General features: G+C 40.4%; 1 long non-coding RNA gene across 1 annotated transcript in view; it reads right to left on the bottom strand.

Annotated features, from left to right (window-relative positions):
* The window catches only part of LOC115901667, a 41,665-nt gene extending 35,676 nt beyond the window's left edge, over nt 1-5,989 (bottom strand). The window contains exon 1 of the long non-coding RNA XR_004060572.1: nt 5,862-5,989. This is a non-coding gene — a long non-coding RNA (uncharacterized LOC115901667). The remainder of the gene's footprint in view (nt 1-5,861) is intronic.
* Nucleotides 5,990-19,895: the final 13,906 nt, after the last annotated feature.

Below are 19,895 nucleotides of genomic sequence, written 5' to 3' on the forward strand. Positions count from 1 at the left end.
AAAAAAACAGTCTTTGCACTGACACTGCCTCTCCCTCACTTGTTCTGTCATACAGGGAACCCTGTAGTCTCAAATCACAGCAGAAATCTTCTGTACAGCCCCTGGGGGCAGTGATGCCAAGGAGTACATTTCACAGGAGTCTGCCCTCCAACTAAACTACCTTCCAACCCTGTAAAACCCTGTCTTCTATCACCATTCTCCACTCAGGAGAATGAAAGGGCATTGTCTTTCAGAAGGTCAAAAGCACCTATGTGCTGTCCTCGTACTACCAAAGGGAATAAGGCACAATACTGTGCCTTCATCTGCTGTATCTCCCAGAGCAACCTTTCCCAGCTGCTGCCCCTTCTATGCTGCTGCCTTCCTGTCCTCTCCATTCTGCACCTGGTCCCCAAGCTGAAGAGGGCATTGGAGGAAAAAGAACTTGGATGCAACTGTACCAGCCCCAGCACATCAGTGGAGCGGGAGCTGAAAGACACTCTGGTCTCCCTGTGTTGATGATTTTGCTTTCCAGCAAGAAAGGGAGACAAGAGAAAAAGTTTAAATACTCGTCTCACATGAAACATACTGAAAGCTCACTGGTTAGAAGCCACAAGCCCCAGATCTGGAAACATCAGAAGAACACAAGATATCTCTATATAAACCATTACAAGCTCTCCTAGTCTTCAAAATGCAGTGAGATGCGTTAAATGCTACCAAAAACTGGCTGACTACTTATTTCCATTTTCTGTGCTGAAATACCATGGTGGCTACAAGCAACTGAAGCCCACATAAATTCAAAGCTCAAGACAATTTTCCCAGCAGCTATTCTAGATTGCATCCAACTAGAACAGCACTTGCTCCAATTTTGGTGTTAGCCAGGGTTCAGGAGACCAACTGAACTTAAAGGATTTGTTCCACCATTGCTGAAAGTTTAAAGCATCTTAGGGAAGTATGCTCTTAAAACTCCTGCTATTAGAGTGGCTACTTATTCAGCACCTCCGAATTAAGGTTTGAGGCCAAAATAATCTTCCACCCCCTACAGGTTCTGGATAGAACTTGCTCCCACCGCCATTGCAATGTTCTCAGACTTCCACTTGTGGGGGTAAAAGAAAAAAAATCGGGCATTTTCTTGTCTTAATAGACAGAGAAATTATTAATTCCACAGGAAGAAGACAGAAGATAATTTATTTCATCCTTGAGAAGTTAGTCTTCACAGAGACAGACATTCAGAATACTCTTTCTAAAGCTGGATAGCTTTGAAGGTTGCTGTGATCTTGGTGAGGCAACAAGTATTAATCAATTAATTTCCTTTTTCTCTTGCGAAAAGATAAAGCGTTTTCTACATTGTAATTGCTGTAGCAAAACCAACAACACACACAAATCCAGAGAGCTGAAGAACAGTGTTGGGAATATGTGACAGCTAAAGGCTTGAGTGAACCTTTGTTCAGCAAAGACACCAGATGTGGGGTAATCCCAAGGTTCCAGGATTTTATTATGAAGTGCCAAATAATGTGACTGCAGACAAATCAAAAAACTAATTTGGCCCCTTGAAGTCTTCAACCTGAAAGCAGATAGGCTCACTCTGAGAAGATGCCCTTGAAAACAAGTGAAGTAAAAACAATTGGAGCTGTTGTGGCCTCCTTGAGCTGCCTTCAGCCCTGTCTGGACTGCATCCCTCCTACAAGTCTGACCATCTTCTGCCCGTTGGTTTACTCTCAATGTCAAGGACATGTTGGTTTGCTCAGGAATATGGATCAGAACATCAAGAATCTCTCCTCTGATCTCAGGATATCCCATGAAATTAGGTAAAAATTAGGAAAATTTTAGGCTTCAGGGGAGTACTATAGTAAAGTAAAATAGATTTGCTCCTAGGCCAGCAAAAACATTCAAATTTTCCTTCTTCCTAAAACAAAAATAAGCTATTCACCAAAATTTGTCAAGTCAGGCTCTAACAGCAGGATAACAGAGTGTTCACAGCCACAACAAGTTTGTGTCATGTTAAATCACTTGGGAAAATTATTTTTTTAAAACCTTGATAGAGGAATAATTTTTTTTTTGTTTAGACACCAGAATGAGGCTGGATAAACAGGTCTGAACTGATTTGTCAACCTAGATAAATTTAAACAAATATTTCAGCATTATTGTAGCTAAAGAAAATTCTTAGTCCTTATACCTTCTTGTTGCCTGGTCATCTTACTAAAAAGATGTTACTTGAAACATTTAAGCAGAAGGCAATTCAAAATCCTCATACATGATCAGCTAGAAGATTTAGGACACTGCATACTAACACAGAGCAAGATTTCCTATGGCATTGACATCCTATGACATCGAAATCCCTCCCAAAGTTCAACAAGATTTGGTCATCTACATCCCTTTGGCTCCTTGGAACTCTACCCTTGCTAGATTCAAAACAAATGCTTCAAAATGTTGATTTATTTCTAATCTTCCATCACTATCCCTTGTTTCTAAAGGAAGAGAAAAAAATTAAAGAAAAAACCCCAACAGCTTGAAGGCAAATGCTTACCCTGGGGTGAATATAGCAGCAAATATCTTGAATTATTTTGAAAGTTTCTAGTGATTTCTCCAGAAGGAAAACCAAGCCCTCAGTCCAGGGAAGGAAAGAAGGGGAAAAAAAAAAAAGAAAGCAACTGATGGCCTCCAAGAGAGGGCAGTGTCAGACTAGGGATGATTCACAGAAAGCATTACAGTTCCACCTGTTTTCTGCCACATTTTACTGTATGTATCTAAGAAGTTTGATGGTTAAATACCACCATCCATCAAAAAATTTGGGTAAAAGTCTTGCAACTTACAAGCTGGCCTGCTGCAAGTTTCAAAGGAAGGAAAATATTTCCATTTTACAGATGCTGTAACATAAGGAACAGTGCTCCATACATGGATTTTGTCCAACAAATATGTCTCATAAATACTGCTCACCTTTAAACACACCATCAACTTTATAGAAGCCAACTCACTTTGCTTCCAAGTTCACCATCAGCAAGTTCATAGTGAGATACAATCACACAGATTCTGCAATATCAAATACCAGCACAGCAAAAATTATTTTAAAATTTGTAATTTATGTACCATATCTCCTCAAAGACAAAGGTTCTCTGAGTCTCTTTTTTTTGGTTGCTTTTAAGCCACTAGGAGCTAGCTAGTGGCTATGCCAGCCCTACTGTCCATTTGTCCTTCTGAGCAGAGGCGTGACTACCTAAACAACCAGAGAGAGAAAACTACACCAGACCAGAGCCTTTTCTACTTTTCATCAAAGCCATGGTGTCAGCCCCAAATACAGACCAGTATCTTCTTTCTTGCCAGTGAAGAGACTGGCTTCTAGAAAGATGCAAACCTTTGCAATAATTCCCACCACTTCACACACCTCCAAAGTTTTATTCCCATCCTTTTAATACTGATACTTCAGCCAAAGCACCAACTGACTCTCCAGGCCCTGTGGAGATACCACATGCTGGGGGATTACACTCAGAAGACAAAAATATTAATTCCTAGCTGGAAATGACCCAAGCTGTAAAAGCCATTTACCTCTAGTCACAGCAAGGTTGAAGGCAGAGCCAGCTGCTGGCATGCAGGAAGCAGCACCCAGAGCTCTGGGCACCAGAGGCAGTGCTGCTTGTGTTGGAGCCATGCAGAGCGGCAGTGCACTGGGGACAGACACAGGCTATTCCTCAGGAGCACTGCAGAAGCACTTATCACACTAGGGATGGAGGAACAGCTGTGAGCATGGCACTACTTCAAATTATTTAAGTAACAAGACCCTGATTCATGTCCATGAACCTCCTGGTAAGACCCTTAGTCTGGCTGCACACCATCACATAACACCTGAGAGATTCATCTGCTCCTGCCCTGCAAGTGGCAAAGCCCACAGACAGATTCACCAGTCAGAGAAACTGGAGTCCAGTCAATTTTGTCCCTTCAACCAGAATCACCCTTATCTCAGAGATGCACCTCATACTTTTCCTATACCTCTCTCCCTAAAGCATTCACATCTTTGTTCATGTTAGTGACCAATTTCAATGAAGTTCAATTTCATTAATTTCACTAAGATGGTGAAAAAAGTCACACACCCATGTTTTTTCTCTAGTGAGGTTGACCCATGTGGATATAAGGAGTTTCAGACAGCAGTGAAACTTTCAGGGCCAGAATACAAAAAAATGAATGCAGGGGGGTGATATCTTAATGAGAATTCAATTTCTTTAATGTGATTTCAAGGTTGCATAAGAAAACACATAAGGACCTATTTTCTTGCTTCCCTCACTGAGGGACTAAAAATCCTTAAGCTGCAACAAACTCCACCTTTGCTGCAAGAGAATACCACCATGGGAAACCCCAAACAACTTTAATCTAAGGTGGTACGCAGTGTGCAGACCCAAAAGGTTTTGTGTCTGAAATGAGACTTTTACAGCAACAATATGCCATTGGTCTCTACAGTGATAATCTTCTTGAGTGCTTTTACAAGCCAGAAGAGCTAAGCCAGCTACCACTGAGGTTAACAGAATGATTTTCACTGGTTTCAGTGAAAGTTAGCCTCAGTGCTACATGGTAAGGTCGTTGGACAAAAGCATCAAGGGAGGATTTTAAAATTCTCTGTGCAGTAATAAACAACACATCTCAGGATATCATGGCTTTTAAGAAGCCAAATTCCCATTTGAAAACCACACATCCAAAGTCTGATATTTCAAGTCAACTGAAAGGGTCTGAGTCCATGAAGAGCTAAGCAATTTGAGTTTCTAAGCTTCAAACAAGTAGGGAATCCCAGAAGTGCAGTTAATTACCCTAACCACATCACCACAAACACTTTATTTTTAAGAGAAAAGCCAAGAACACAGGTGTTCATGCAGACAGGTGCATTTTTGCAGAAGGGTAGCATCTTGCTTTTAAACATGCAACACCTGTCGAAGCCAGCAGTTATTCAACCAAGCATAGACAAAAGGATAATTGAAAAACCTTACTGTAATTTAGGTTAAATGGATCTTGGCAAAGAAAATGGAAGATGACAGAGAGCACTAGGATTTAAGGTGTGAGGCTCTTTGGAGGAGCCTCAGTCCAGACCTGGCTATGATCAGTGGCATCCCAGGTTCAAACACTTGCCCAGTCAGGCCTCAGTTCCCATCACTGAGAAAAAGCGACTTGCATACACAAACCCACACTTTTTACACCTTAGTATTGTATTTTGGAGAATCATCCTCAGAACTGTAATGCAAGTGGGGACCTACTTCATTCTGTGAGACCTACAAAGAAGTTTATAAAGCTGAAGGCAGCAGGCAGGATCCAAAATATTTATTGCTGCAAAATATAGCAGGAGCCTATGTCTCAGAGGACGTGAAAGCCTCTTCTCCCCACTCCCCCAAACACAGAGTACCTACATTAAACCTAGAAGCTTGACTACTCATGACTGCTAACAAGTGTTGTACTTTAAGCCAGTCCCAAATGGAGCAAAAGCATCCAACTGAGACCAGCAGGAGCTCTATTAGCAGAACAGCGCCAAACTCTGCCACAGACAAACTGCTCCCTAAAACCAGTGGGGCAGGAGTCCTAGCAGCTGCCTTTACTGACAGCCTCTTTCCTCACCTGTTCCTACCATGCTCAGGGTGACAAGGGGCACACCTGAGCACCCAGTCCCTGCTGAGCACCTGGGACACTGCTGCAGCTGGCCAGAAACAATTTCTTCTCTTCCTGTCTCACCTCACCCCTCAGAATGGCAAACTGAAAATCATTCTTAGCAAGTTAGTACAGGTTTTCTATCTGAGCAACACTTCTGGGATTGCATTGGTGAAAATAAGTAAAATTAACATTACACTCTTCAGAACACGAAAACGCACCCACAGCATCCTCCTCCCTATTACAGAAGAGTTGAAATCACTCACCCTTTCTCGGCACCGAAGGTCTCCAAAGTTGCTGTGTGCCTCGCTGCCAGGGCCAGCCGGCGCTTTCCCCCTGACGGTCACGGCGATGTCTCAGCCCGCCCCCGGAGGCACAGCCGGCCCGGCCCTGCCCGGCCCTGCTCTGCCCTGCCCTGCCCCGCTGCGCTCTGCCGGGCCGGGCCGGGGCGGGGCTCCCGCCGCGCCCGTCCCGCGGCACTCCCGGAGCACCGGGGCTCGCTGGCCGAGCTCGGGAGCTGCCGGCTCGGCGGGGTCCCTGTGCTGTCCCGCCTTCCCGGAGCGCCAGCAGGCGCCGGCTGCCCGTGGTTGCGCTTGGGGGCACGGCGGGAGCCAAAGCTCCGCTGCAGCCCCGGCCGGCCGAGCGCTGCCGCCTGGGACTGAACGCCGTGGGCCATCTCCTGGAGCCATCCTCCCTTCTGTGCGCTGCCCCTGTCCTCGTCCCCTTTCCTTAGCCTTCCACGGCAGAATTAAAAACAACCAGGAAGGTTTTGATCAGTTTTGTTAAGCCTGTGTAGAGGCAGGAGCTCACCTTGGGCTCCGAAGGTCCATCCAAGCTCTGCAGTCACCAATTCACTAAGAGTCGTCTGTGCCAACTTTTGGCAACAAGCCCTACAGCCTCCCAAAGCCCCCTCCAGCTTTGAGTTTAGAGAAATTTCTGGCTAGAGGGCCCCAGAACGAAGTTGCTAGATTCGAAAAAAGTTTCAATTAACTAGTGAGTCAGTGCCTTCCTTCTGCTTCCAGATTTGCCCTTTGATTAGTTGCAGCCTGTGGGAGAAAGCCAAATAAAATATGTGAAATGTAGCCTTGACTGAATTAACAAACTTTTTGTTTTGCCAAGGTCAGTAATTCCCAAATTGGGTACTAATAAATCACAAATTAGCTGCCAAAAATGTGGAAATTATTATTGTCAGTCATGAATCTGGGGCTCTTCATGTGGCTTACGATATTTTAACTTAAGGTACAGCCCTGAAAGTTAAAAAGCTTTTTTTACCTGCTGTGGTCTCTTGAAATCAAGCCAGCTGTAAAATACTGCCCACTTTCAGACTTAAAATAGCTAAAACCACCATTTCCTGTGGTTTCACACGAAACCATAGACTTGGTGATGAGTGTGCCTACTGTTGTAAAATAAGGGCACATGGCATGGCCAGGCAACTCAAAAGGGGTATTTGTCAGCCCAGAGAAGGGCAAGAACTGATCACAGCTCAGAAGGGCCTGAAGCAGTGAGGGAGGATATTGGATTTTTATGTCCTTTGCTGTATTGCTACTTCTCATTACTTTATCAACGATTATTTTCAACAGCTTTTTGAGCTGCAGGTCCCAGAAGCTAGGCAGCTACACAGAAATTGCCATCTAAAAAAAAAATCTTGCTTTCATCATTATGGGAATAACTTTGGAAGTATAGCATGGATACCCACAGTGGCTCAGGAAGAACCTATCAGGGGAAGGCTAACCTATTTTGCTCCTTGATTTTATGACTTGGGGATATATTTAAGACTATTTAGTGTTACCTCTTGTGTGCAGTAACTAAAATGCAAGAGATTTGTTCTTCCCCTCCCCCAAAGTTAGCATTGAATGAGTGTTAAAATCATACTTTTGTGCAAACTCTCTATTCTGAAATTTTCAGGGGTCTTAACATCCATGCCTGTAAATTTGAATTAATATTAGATACAAATGGATATCATCTCTGCTGATTATGAAAACCCAGGGGTTACCAACAATGAAAATAAGTATTCAGAGTTGATCATGGTATTATAAATCATATTTCTATACAGGTTATGTACAGAAAATATTGTCAGATTCAGCAGAAAACAAGAACAGCTTTGCCACCCAGTTGTCTGGGTGACGTTCTTATTATTTCAGTGAGAGAAGAACAGAGATTTGAAAGCAGCTTATTTACAGGTCTTACTCTTGAGTAATTTTAAAAAATAAAGTCAAATCACTGCCTCCCAGAGAAATACAAAAGCAGTGAGGGGGCTTAAAGTGATTTTCCTGTTTAAAACACTGTGCAAAGAGAATGCAGACTGAGACAATGCTTATTTAAATAAAAGACAGTAAGGGATGTACATGAGGATATATGGATGAATTATGCTCTAATCCCAACAACCCTGAAAGGTTGGTAGGACTGTATTACTTTAACCTGACATACCATATGGTAAATGACTCTCTACCTTTTCTCAGCTGGAAATATCCTCTACTGAATGACTAAAGTTGTATGGGAAGGGTCCAGTCATATTCTCACTAGACAAAACACCTTTTATTTGGGCTGTATTTGATATCTTCCCTTATCAGTATGGAAACTTCAGAAGTCACAATACTTCAGCTACAAAGAAGGTATGCAGTCCCCAGCACTTGCTGCTCTATTGATGACAGACACAGCCTGTGACTGCAGAGGGTGGCACAGCACAGAGGACAATGCTTCTGTCCCAGGGGCACAGACAGCCCTGAGGCAATGCAAGGTGCCTGCCCAGCAAGGGAGTGAACACACAGCAGAAAATTAAATTCTCCTGAGCACTTCCTTTCAGGCTAAGAAACTCAGCTCTGAAATCTCTCTGTGATAATTTTTTTAAAAGGTGAGCCCAAGTCATGAAGGAGATAAAATAGAACACATTCCAAAATGATTTCTTATTGGGCATGACTTTATTTGGATAGATGAATGCCCTCATTTGCATGATGCCAAACATATTGGTGATATGATGTCAAATCAGTCACAGTTTTCTTGAGGAAAACAGTTCATTTGCCATAACTGGGCTCCTGTGTGTATAGCAGCTGAAATTCTCTATGTATGATTGGTGTAGTGAGGAAAAAAATAACTAAAAATCAGAAAAATAAGGGCAAAGAGAGTATAATAAGCTGCATTTTTAAAGAACATTTTTTCTTGTTTTTGTAATAATGCTAAAGCACCTTCAGGAATGCTCTGGAACAGAATGGGGATATCTATGTGCTGACAAAGATGTAGATTAAGGAAAGGAGTGACTGAAGATAATGTAGGCACAGACTTACAAGGCAGACTGGAGCCTATAGGAAAGTGGCTAGGAGCTTAACTCTCATTTATGGTTATCATGTTCCTTGCCAAGATATGAATTTAAAAATTGATACTGAATACAGGCCTGTAGGTAAATCTTCCAAAACTCTCACCTGTAGGCTTTTGAAGAGAGAATTAGTCAGCAATCCCTCGTACAGCACTCCCTGTGGAGTTGGCTGGGGGCCACCAGGAAGTAAGAACAGTGTATCACACATCTTTAAAATATAACATAACCAATATCCTTTTGTAGCTCAGACAAGGAAATTTTTCATGGAAATCTACCTTAGACAGGGGGGTTCGTACTGTCTCCAGTACAGTCAGAGCACAAATTTTAGGGTACTGTCTAGTCATTAGCTAGAAACGAGTCCCATCCTTTTAACTGACTAGAACTAGGCTGACATTTCAGCATGTGAACTGAAAGTCAAACCTCTTGTTATAGCACTTGCTGCAATTTATAGAAGTGCTGCAATTCATAGAAGACATAGATTTCATATCTTAGAAAATATTTGGGTTTATACTAAGTCAATCAAATTGTTCATTATTGAGTTTGAGGAAGAGGAGCAGAAGAGGAAGAAAATAAAGCCAGTTATTATGGTGGCTAACTAATATCCAAGGACAGGGTAGGCAGGAGGTAACAGACTCTTCTTCCCAGGTTTTCCATACAGAAAATGTGAAACCAGCTGTCCCAGTTCAAGGGCCAGGACACAACCACCACAGAGACTCTGCCCTTGGCTGACTTCATGACTGGTGCGTTGCCACAACAAACTGATGCTTATTGTTGGCAAGGTCACGTTCTGTCACATTTCTGTTTTGACTTCTGAGGCAGTATCCAGGCTCCTTGAGAGGACAGAGCTTACCACTTCCATCACAGACTGTCCTACTCAAGCACTGTTTTCTCCCTTATAAATATATCTGTATGTTGCAGTGAAGCTTTCTGCCAGAATTTGTGTGCTCTCAGGCTGTTCTTGTGCACAAGCAAATGAGCTTTTTTTCTCGGAGCCAGGTTTATTGGATCAGAAAAAGCAACATAAAAATGCCTAACCCATTTCAGTGTTCCTGAAGAGTTTCTCATCAAGGTGTTGCACTGAATCCCATAGATAGAATTAACCCAGGAATCTCTGCACTGTTCTCTATTCCCTACTGTAGATATGCCAGCATTTCCATTTCCCAGCTGTAAACTGGAATTTCTTGCAGGAACTGGTCACAAGTTCACAGTGACTTTGTGATACAGCAAAAGATGTCTGTAGTAAGGTAATGTGAGGCCTTTAACAATCTTAGAAAAGACTTTCTTCTTTGTTATTCAGGCATAGGGAGACAAAGTTCTTCTACTGTTATTAGTCTATATAAACTTTCAGAAAAGTATCTATCAATTACAGTTTATAACATATAAATAAACACAGCACCTCAGCTGCTTTTTGCCCTATTCCATCTAGCATACACACTAGTGCAAAGCGAGTATATTTGCTCAGTAGGTGATGTGTGGAGAGCTGGATGACAGATACAATGAAGATAAGAAAGACTAATGGAGTTACTGAGGCCACTTCCTGTTGAATCATTTATCAAGTGTTCTGTCAGTTTACAGTTTTTTCAAATCCCAAAGCACACTGAAGACAGAATGATACACAGTTCTCCAGAATTCCGTTCATTAGTTCTAGCTGAATATATTAGTTTTTAATTGCTTTTGGTGCCAGTGATCCAATTACCTAGTTAAACTATTATTCTAGTTACTGAATAAGCAGTAAAAGAGCAAGCTGGGATAGAGGGTACATGTGTATTTGCATATTTACCTTATGCTTCCCATATGTGTATTTTCTAAGAAGACACTGAAATAGAGCTATGGCAGTCTCTTTGCCTTAATTAGTTAGCTGCCCTGAATTCCTTATGGAGAATGTAGATATCATAATGCCTTAAATGCTTTCTAATTATGTATTTGTTCAGCAAGTCTCAAGACATCCTCATGAATTTCTTTCCTCATAAATCTTCAAGAACTGCAAAAAGGATTTTCATCTCTGTCCAGGGATCAAACCTTGCAGTGCAGTCAGGAAATCAATTTGGTTTTGCTGAATGACTTAATTGGCAAATAGGAGGCATAGGATACTGTTTGGCAGACATTACAGTAAACCTCCTACAGTAAATAGGTACTTACAATATCCCTCATTATCCACGTACCCAAGACCTTTCAATTTTAAAAATGCTCTTGTCCTTGATTTACTGTTTTAAAATATGTCTTCATATTCAAACCAGAGAAGAAGCTAATATCATTTCTTCTTTCACCCAAAGATGAGGCTGCTACTTCCACTTACAAATTATTGTCTCTTTTGCTCTGTTTCACTTTTCTTTTCTCTCTCCAAACTTGCTGTGGCTTTGCCAGTAGAGCTGAAGCTAACACATAGCAGGACAGTATATTGTTTTCATCACTGCAGTTATTGCCAATTTTTACTTTCATTTCCTTTTTTCTATAAATTTTCCATAGTTGCAAGGGCACAGTAGGGTACACAACAGCTGGGACGACTGCATGTGTCCAGAGAGTTAGAGATGTTCATGCCTGAGTAGCAATTGTCTCTTCACTATGTATTTCAGTATCTGAAGATAATTTCTCTGTAAAGCCCGATGCATCTCGTATGAGCATCTATGCTGAAGGTCAAATTTAGAGTAGGATGTCAGTAATAAGGGATTGTGAGTAGGTGCAAAGAATTCCAAAGGAATTCCAGAAGTTGAATTTTTGGTAGTCAGCCACTGAAAAATTCCTGCAAAATATTTAATAAATGGGCAAATCAGCAAATGGTGTTGCATGTAGATACCTGCTGTTTCAGAGCACTCAGGTTAGACAACCTTCCCATACACTGGATCAAAGCACTGTTATTTGGAAAAAATGGGATAGGGCTGGCAAAATATTTCCTTACACTGCAGCTTTTAGGCTGTTAAAGTAGCCAGGTTGTCTTCCTCAGATGCCTCTTAGGAAATAAAACATTAGCTGCTCTGCAGGACACACACTATTGCTGTAGATTGTTTTGCAGTTGGGTTAATTTGTGGTTAAAAAATTAATCAATAACATTATTAATGGTATGGTAAGAGGAGTTATCTCCTCTTTACATATGGGGAATTGAGCCACTGGCTAAAACAAATGATATATCCAAGCCTAATCTTTAATTTTACACCCTGCATGTGCAACCATCCTTCTTTGCTCATATTTTCTCCTTCCAACTGCAGCAATAGATAAAATAAAATTCCTCTTAGAAAGGAAGCAAGTATCAAAATTCTCATATGTGCATTGCTTTTAAAAGCAGACAAAGGCTAAGGTGCCTTCTCTATTTAGTTTTTGATCAATCCCCATGAACTTTTAAAAATTATTCTAGCCAACTGTGCTTCACTGTCCCTTTTAGTGAATTTTGATGACCACTCAGAATATACATTTGAATTTCCTGAAGATAAGCACAAATGTATGTACATACACCCTGGCTGTACATAGATAACAAAGACAATACTACTTAAAGTGTACTGAGAGAAAGTAATCTAATTTTACCATGAAACACATTATTTTGTTTTTTCCACAGCTTATCTGATAAACTCAGGATCTGTTCCTTTGCCAGCACAGGGATACTTCACATTCATGAGCTGATTTATTACCGTTTCTTTTCTTTGTGCACCAAGAAAAGAGCTTTTCAATTTTGTACAAATAGTGAAAAACTATTTACCTGTAAAATCTGATTACCACATACAAACCTACTTACATATCTACATATATGACTATTTTAAGATGTTTGTTTGTCATGAAGGATAGAACAGGAAATACATATAGTCCTGTGACCCATTAGGGCACATTAATTTTCTGAGTGATGGTTTGGTTGAATGATATTGGTGTTTTAGTAATTTGTGAAAATATTAAAACCCTCCAGGGATCAGATTACCATCTAGACTAGTTTAACAAACCTCATTTTCTTCCATGACATTCCACTGTTTTTCATCATCCGAGAATTTCACCTAGAATATTTCACAAAAATTCTGAGGCACTATAGATAAAGCAGTGTTCTTTTGCCCAAAAAACAATGACATACCCAAATCTAAGTAACTTCTTATATCACTTGTTTATGGAATGACGAATTGTTTCATTACACCTATATTTTGGAGCTTCCTTAATTTCACACTTTAAAACTCATTAAAATTCTAACTACACTTCAGAAAAGCTAATTTCTTGAAGCCTGGGACCAACCCTACTCACTTTGGTGAAAAGGTGCAGTGTGGCTTCTCCCATGACAGGTATTGAAACAATGCTGTCAAGCTATCTAAGCTTGAAAGAGACTTGAAAGATGAGAGTAAAAGACTGTGCATGTCATGTCTGACTCCTCTGAGTAAGCAAAGAAAACCAACATGTGTCAACAGCCAGCTCAAAAGCCTCACCAGTTTGTTTTTCCTGAAATTTTATATTAACTTCTGCAGTTTTCCCAGGTAATATTAGAAATTACCTCTGAAAAAACCATAAAAATATTTGCAAAACCTGAGATACATTTGCTGCATGTTTCAGTGCAGTCAGTGTATCAATCACTGAAGCATTACAGAAATTTTTGCTTCCAAGTGTATTGCCTCATGTTCTAAGCCCCAGGTTTTGTTCAGGTTCTGGATCATTGATAGAGTATGAGCCAAGAAAAGGCCAATCACACCCTTTCTTCTGTTGGCTGTGGACCAGTGCTATGGAAATTATTTCTCCTATTGCTTACCTACATGAGTTTCACAAGTGCCTGCAGCTCTGTTGGAATACAGGATTCCTTCAGAGACTGGTAACTGACAAAATGTCATTTTTTCCTGCGTAAATGTTGGTTGGGTGTTTCACATTTGAGATACTTTCTACTTTTCTCTCTAGAACCAAATCTTACTGCATTTGTTATAGGCATAGAAGCTGACAAATCTCTTTTTTTTTTTGAATATTCAGGATATGTGTGTTCAGATGAAACAATTCACTAAAATTAGAGGTTTTAGAAAACGTAGCATCTACAATGTAGCTACTTGAGAAGCCATTTCCAGCATTCTGAGAACAGAGAAGTGCCACACATGCTGTTGGCAACTGGACCCTTGCTCAAACCTGAGATACCACCACAGAGCTGACACCAGGACTTATTTGGATACCTGCTCTTATTATCCTCCTACTCTGGGAACTGGCTCACGATGACAGCTGTACTTAGAAGAACCCCCACACTAATACTACTCACATTAAATGTCAGCCTAGTTACTCAGCCTGCTCCAGCTCATACTACGTGGTCAGAACTGCCTCAGAATGACATTAACATTTGAGATGTGTTTCTGAGTTATCAGGAATCCTTCTCCCAAAAAAGAGTCGTTACTTTAAAGGAAAAAAATCACTTCTCAAGCCATCAAAACTACAACATCCCTTTATATTTGAATATGAAATACTGTGAACATTCTCCATTTCTTCTCTTTTTTCTAATATATATTTACATACACATCTGTCATTTCTATAAGCTTTTGGGGTGGTGCTTTCCTCTTTATGACTAACTTTACTGAACACTAATATATCTGCCTTGATACACATATGTCCCTTCTCCCAGAACATTACCATATAAACCAAGGTCAGATGATTCCGTTAAAAGCCAGATTGTTCCTGGCACAGCTCTACTTCTGTAAACGGAGCACATTACGTATTTATCTAGCTTTTATTTCTTTTTAAACAAAGCAGAATTCCAATAAGAGCAATGGAAGCACAAAGTATTTCTCAGTCCGCTGGTTGGAAGTTGATAATTCAGGACACACATACAAATAGCAATCTGGGAGATGATGCTTGGCATTTTAGAGAAGCAAGGCAAAAAAAGAAGGCATGAAAATCCATGTAGGACAAAGATACAAAAGAAGAAACAAGTCCAATACTTGGACTGAATAAAGAAAGCAAACTAACAAATAGCTTTAAATGGCACTTGCCCCCAAAAAACAAAGCAAATTAATATCACCAAGACTCAACTCCCTCATGGAGAAGCTCCAGAAACAAAGAACAATGGATGACTCAGAGAGAAGCAAAAGAGCAATGAAATATTAACTGAACATAGACACTCTTGATGTGAAAGGCAGTCTCTGTCTTCAGTCTGCATTTGTGTGTATTGCACGGAGAGGAAGCCAGCCCTGCACCACCCCAGGGCACGCATCCCCTTGGCAGACTGTAACCCTGCTAACATCATGTCTCACAGCTCCCTTTACATTCTCCTAGCAAGTTAGGCAGGTCCTAGAGAGCATCTGCCTTTTGGGGATTTTCATTTACTGAAAAATTTAATAAGCAACACAAGATTACCCACCCAGCCTTGCCAGCTGGCTTGAGATCTTCCTTCTTAGTCCTGAGTATATTCCTACCAGCACAACTCATCTTTGTCATTGAGGCTATCAGCCTCCTGTTTCCTTACGTATTTTCTGTCAGCTAAAATCTCTAGAGAAACTTCCTAAGCATCTCCCTTTTTCAAGAAGCAGATCACAGTTTGCCCTTTAATACTTCTCTGAGACAACTAACAGATGTTCTTTTAATGTTAACTGGGACATCTCCACCTGGTAAGCACATGGCCCCATTCCTCAGCTTCTGTCCCAAGCAGCCATCTCTTTAAATAGCAATTGTGGGATAGTGCAGAGAGGAAGGCTGTAACACAACCTGCACAGCATAAATCAAGGAATGGTGCTGGCCATCCAACACAGTCAAGCTTCCTTTACACCCGGTTTAAAAGACAATACTTATAAGCAATGACAGCCTTATATAATGAAGAAGCAGAGTGCTGTATGACCCTAAAGTGACCTGCTGCAGTTGTCATTCCCACTGCCAGATAAACTACTGTGGCAACATAATAACAGCAAAGAAAATGCATCAGTCTGTAAGGCTTGGCAAACCATTCTGGAGTGAGTCCAGGAATGACAAATGGGTTTGCAGAGCCAGATGTAGCAGCATGAAGTGACTGGGCTGTATAGTCAAAGACAGAACAAACTTCAAGGAAGTGTCCATCACCAATACAGTTATACATAATTGTCATGTTGGGAGATGGAGCACACATGCTGAATACTGTCATGACCTGTGTCCCCAGTTAAATAGCAACTAGGCAGCTTTGGAGTAGATATGGATATGTAACTGGACAGGAACAGCCTATAGGAGACTTTCCTCCATTACTGAGCTTGCTGCAAAAACACTCTACATTGAAAAGTTCTGGTGCTCTGTGAGTGTGAATTTTATGCCTAATTATTGCCTATATTGACTAGATGGCCACATAACATATGATCAGTATCCAGAAACAAGCAACAGCATCACTAACTTACTCTTGGACACAATTTATCCTTAACCACCAGTGGAGAAGCTAAAAGAGCAGTATCTCATCTAGATAATGAAAAGGAAACCAAGAAATAAACAGCTGTGGTGAGAGCGCAGAGAATACCTGCTGCAGCCCTGCATTGCACAGCCACACATTCTTGCTGCAATTTGTGTTTGCAGAGAAGCTGAACATGAGTCAGCAATATGCCTTAATGGGGGAGGAGGGTCAATGGTGCGCTAGGCTGCACTAGTGAAAGTGTAGACAGCAGGTCAAGGGAAGTGCTTATTCTCTCTGTTCAGGACTTTTGAGATGACATCCAGAGTACTGTACCCAGTCTGAACTGCCCAGGGCACAAAAGGACACTGTGAAACTGAAGGAAGTCCAGTGGAGGTATCCTAAGATGACTCAAGAACTGCAATACATGAATTAGAGATGTGTGTTTGTTCAGCCTACAGAAGAAACGTCTGATTTGGTGGTGCAAGTTCACATATTGCACTGAGAAGACAATTTAGAGGAGTGAAGAGTACAGCAAGTTATAAAAGAGGGCTTTCTTTTTCTGTGGATATGTCTTTTCTCTCATGGAAGGAGAAAAACATACCCGGAAACTCAGTGTTTCATGAGTCAGATATTAAAATATGATTTTTTTTCAATTTCTCTTTTTTTTCATGGAGAAAGAGGAAGAAGAAAGTACATTTATGTTATAGTGAAAATCAGAAAACCTAAACACTATTTTGAAAATATTATAAAAATATCTTTTTCAATAGTATTGTGGACATCAACAATACATGCTTTCTTTTATGTAAACCACAGCATTCTCCAGAAATCAACTAACTGGGAATGAAAATAAATCTTTTGCACCCATAAGAACTCTTGATTTTAGCACCATTTTGGTGATAAATGCCTGTTTAGATCATAGACATATGATGTGTTAATATTATGCTTGAGCCTTCAGAAAGCAGAGACGAGGTTAAAAGTTTCAAGTCAATACATACCAACACAATGATATATAATAGCTATGCTGTATGACCATCAGGTTCTCTGCTAGCAGTGGTAAGAGGAAACAAAAAAATGAAAATAGAATAAAGAGATTTTGAAGCAGAGTTATGGCTGTTTGACACTCAATATCTGAAGGAAGATGAAAAAGAAAAGAAATTATGCTCAAAAGAAAATATCTATAAGAGAGAAAGTAACCTGTGTCAGATCTTAAGAATGGATGATGTATTTACCATTAGCTCAAATAAGCTCATTGCTATGAACAGTGTCCAAGCCTTTCAGTCATTATCTCTGTAGTCTGATATTTTCCAAAAATGGGAAAAGCAGTGTGAATAGGTCACTGGATTGACCTGTAGGTATCCCATTAGGATAATATACGGAAAAATATGTCTAAATGAGCATTTGTCAAAGCTGATTAAAGAGCTTTTTCTGCCAAACAATCTGAAAGACTTAGAACATCTTTGAAGCATGAAGTTTACAGAATATTATGGAGGATGTGATGGGATTCAGAAACAAAAAACCCAAAACCCCTAAACATGAAAGGTGTTTGAGGAGGAAATGGAGAAGTCATGTTGAGAGTCAGCCCCCAAATCTGTAAGCAAGGATGGGAAAAGGAAGGCTGGGCAGGACACAGAAGGAATTATCATCTCCAGCTCAGTTGTGAAATGCTTCTGCATTTTGCTAACATCTCCTTCCTTCAGAAATTACTCTTCAGAATCCTCTTAGCCTGTTTAAATTAGATCAGGAAATATGCCAATAGTGCAAACATATTCACAGACAAAGCCAAAGCACTCCTTGGAAAGCTCAAGTAGATGAGGTAGATTATTAAAGTATGATGAAAATATGATGAGTTCTGCCCTGAAGAATGAAGGTGAAAAGTTCAGAAGAAAAAAAGATTAAACCAGAAAAATATATTCAGACTGCTGAGAATAATTGACTTGATAGATGACTTCAGTTTTTTACCTATTGCCTAAGGAAAGTTATCCCAGCAAAGTGACCACCTGTCAGGGATTGTTCAGGGCCTTATGCCATTACATCCTCAGGTCCTCATCCCCCCTTGCTTCATAGGGCATCAAAAATCTAATTCCTGTGGACATGGGCCTATTATGTGTTTTGTCTACTTTGCTCAAAATAGGACCATAAAAGCTTCCATTTTGACAATCCTAACATCTACAGACACAGTGATTTGACTGGTCACTTGGAGAGATGTGGACATCCAAATTCATATCTCCACTTCAAACCAGATGAAGGATTAAAAAAAATCCAAATTCTACATTTCAGTTTTTCAAAGAATGTCACAGCCTGAAACCCACAGTTTCAGCAAACTGAATCCTATGAGGAGAGCAAAAAGCTGCCTATGAAGAAAAAAAAAGTCTATTCCTCTACTTAGCATCTTCAGATGGTTATCTTGAAGGTCAGAATACTGATCAGTAACTTCTGAATTCCATTGAGCTATGGTTGAATGCTATAGTTCCTATGTTTCTTCATGGTGAGTCTGACTGCTGGTTATATTCACATTTCTATTTTATGCACATTGTGATGGTGCTACATGAGTACTTTCATCTGCTCTTTGAAATAGCTTTGACATTAATTTTGTTCTTCTTTTTAATGTTTCATTTCTTTTGGAGATCCATGAAGTTATCCAACAATGAGTACATCTGTCAAAGCCCAAGCTTTTATAGTTTTCCCTGTGGAAAACAGGCTTTAAGTAGTTTGAGCACCCTCATCTGTTCTTTCTATCATTTCTGTGTACTTAGCAGTGTAGATTCATGCTCTTCCAGGATTTCTTTTTGCCCAATGTCTATTACAATAGAAAATTGTCTGCCTGTCAGATTTTTTCCTGTCTCAGTTCCTTTGAAGAACAGTTCTTATGATTATTCGTTTTTGTTCAGTTCTTAAAGTCTGTTTCACTTCATATTCTACAAAAGAAGCACAGATCATCTTTTCTTCTTCTGATGTTCTCAGTCATCTTCATTAAAACTGTTCATAAGAAATGGAGAATCTAGGATGGGGCAGAATAACCAGATATTTTGAAAGTACATTTGTGCTTAGCTGTTCAGTTCACAGGGAGGAGAGAAATGGCATGAGGAAATCAATACCTTAGAAACACATTGTGAAACTCACTTTAAAACACAGATTAATGGTGAATGTCTATCTAATGGTGACAACACTTCAGGGTTTGCTGCAGGCCTGTTATTATAGTCTGACTAAGATTCAGGCTTCTTCCCATTTTTCCATCTCCTCCTCTCATCAGGGATGACAGCATCATCTTCCTACTCACTAAGCATAAGCAAGGCACCATCCTTCCTCATCCCATCTCCCATATTTCCTTATATCTTGCCTCTGTTTAAATGTTACTACTCCTTTCGCCACAGCTTTGCAAAGACCACCATGTTTTGCCTGAGAAGCTGCCAAAGTGTTTGTCCATGGGCCTATAACCATTTGGTTGACTATGCTCACCTCCACTTTTCCAGCTCTGTTGCCTCCAGTCTTTTCACTCCTTTGTCTATGCTGGACATTTTTACTAGTTTTTACTTTACCCTTTGCCTTTGTAACCAGCTCCACCTTGCTTTCTTTTTACTACTTTAAACATAAGCTTTCTTAGGGCTTTAAAGACTGCTACAAGGTAACATTATAGATCTCCTTTGATACAAAAATGACAATGCTAGCCCACATTATTTTTCTAACACATCTGTAAATAACTTTCCTGATCTGTCA

The sequence above is a fragment of the Camarhynchus parvulus genome, chromosome 3 (assembly GCF_901933205.1).
Source record: "Camarhynchus parvulus chromosome 3, STF_HiC, whole genome shotgun sequence".
Taxonomy (NCBI): domain Eukaryota; kingdom Metazoa; phylum Chordata; class Aves; order Passeriformes; family Thraupidae; genus Camarhynchus; species Camarhynchus parvulus.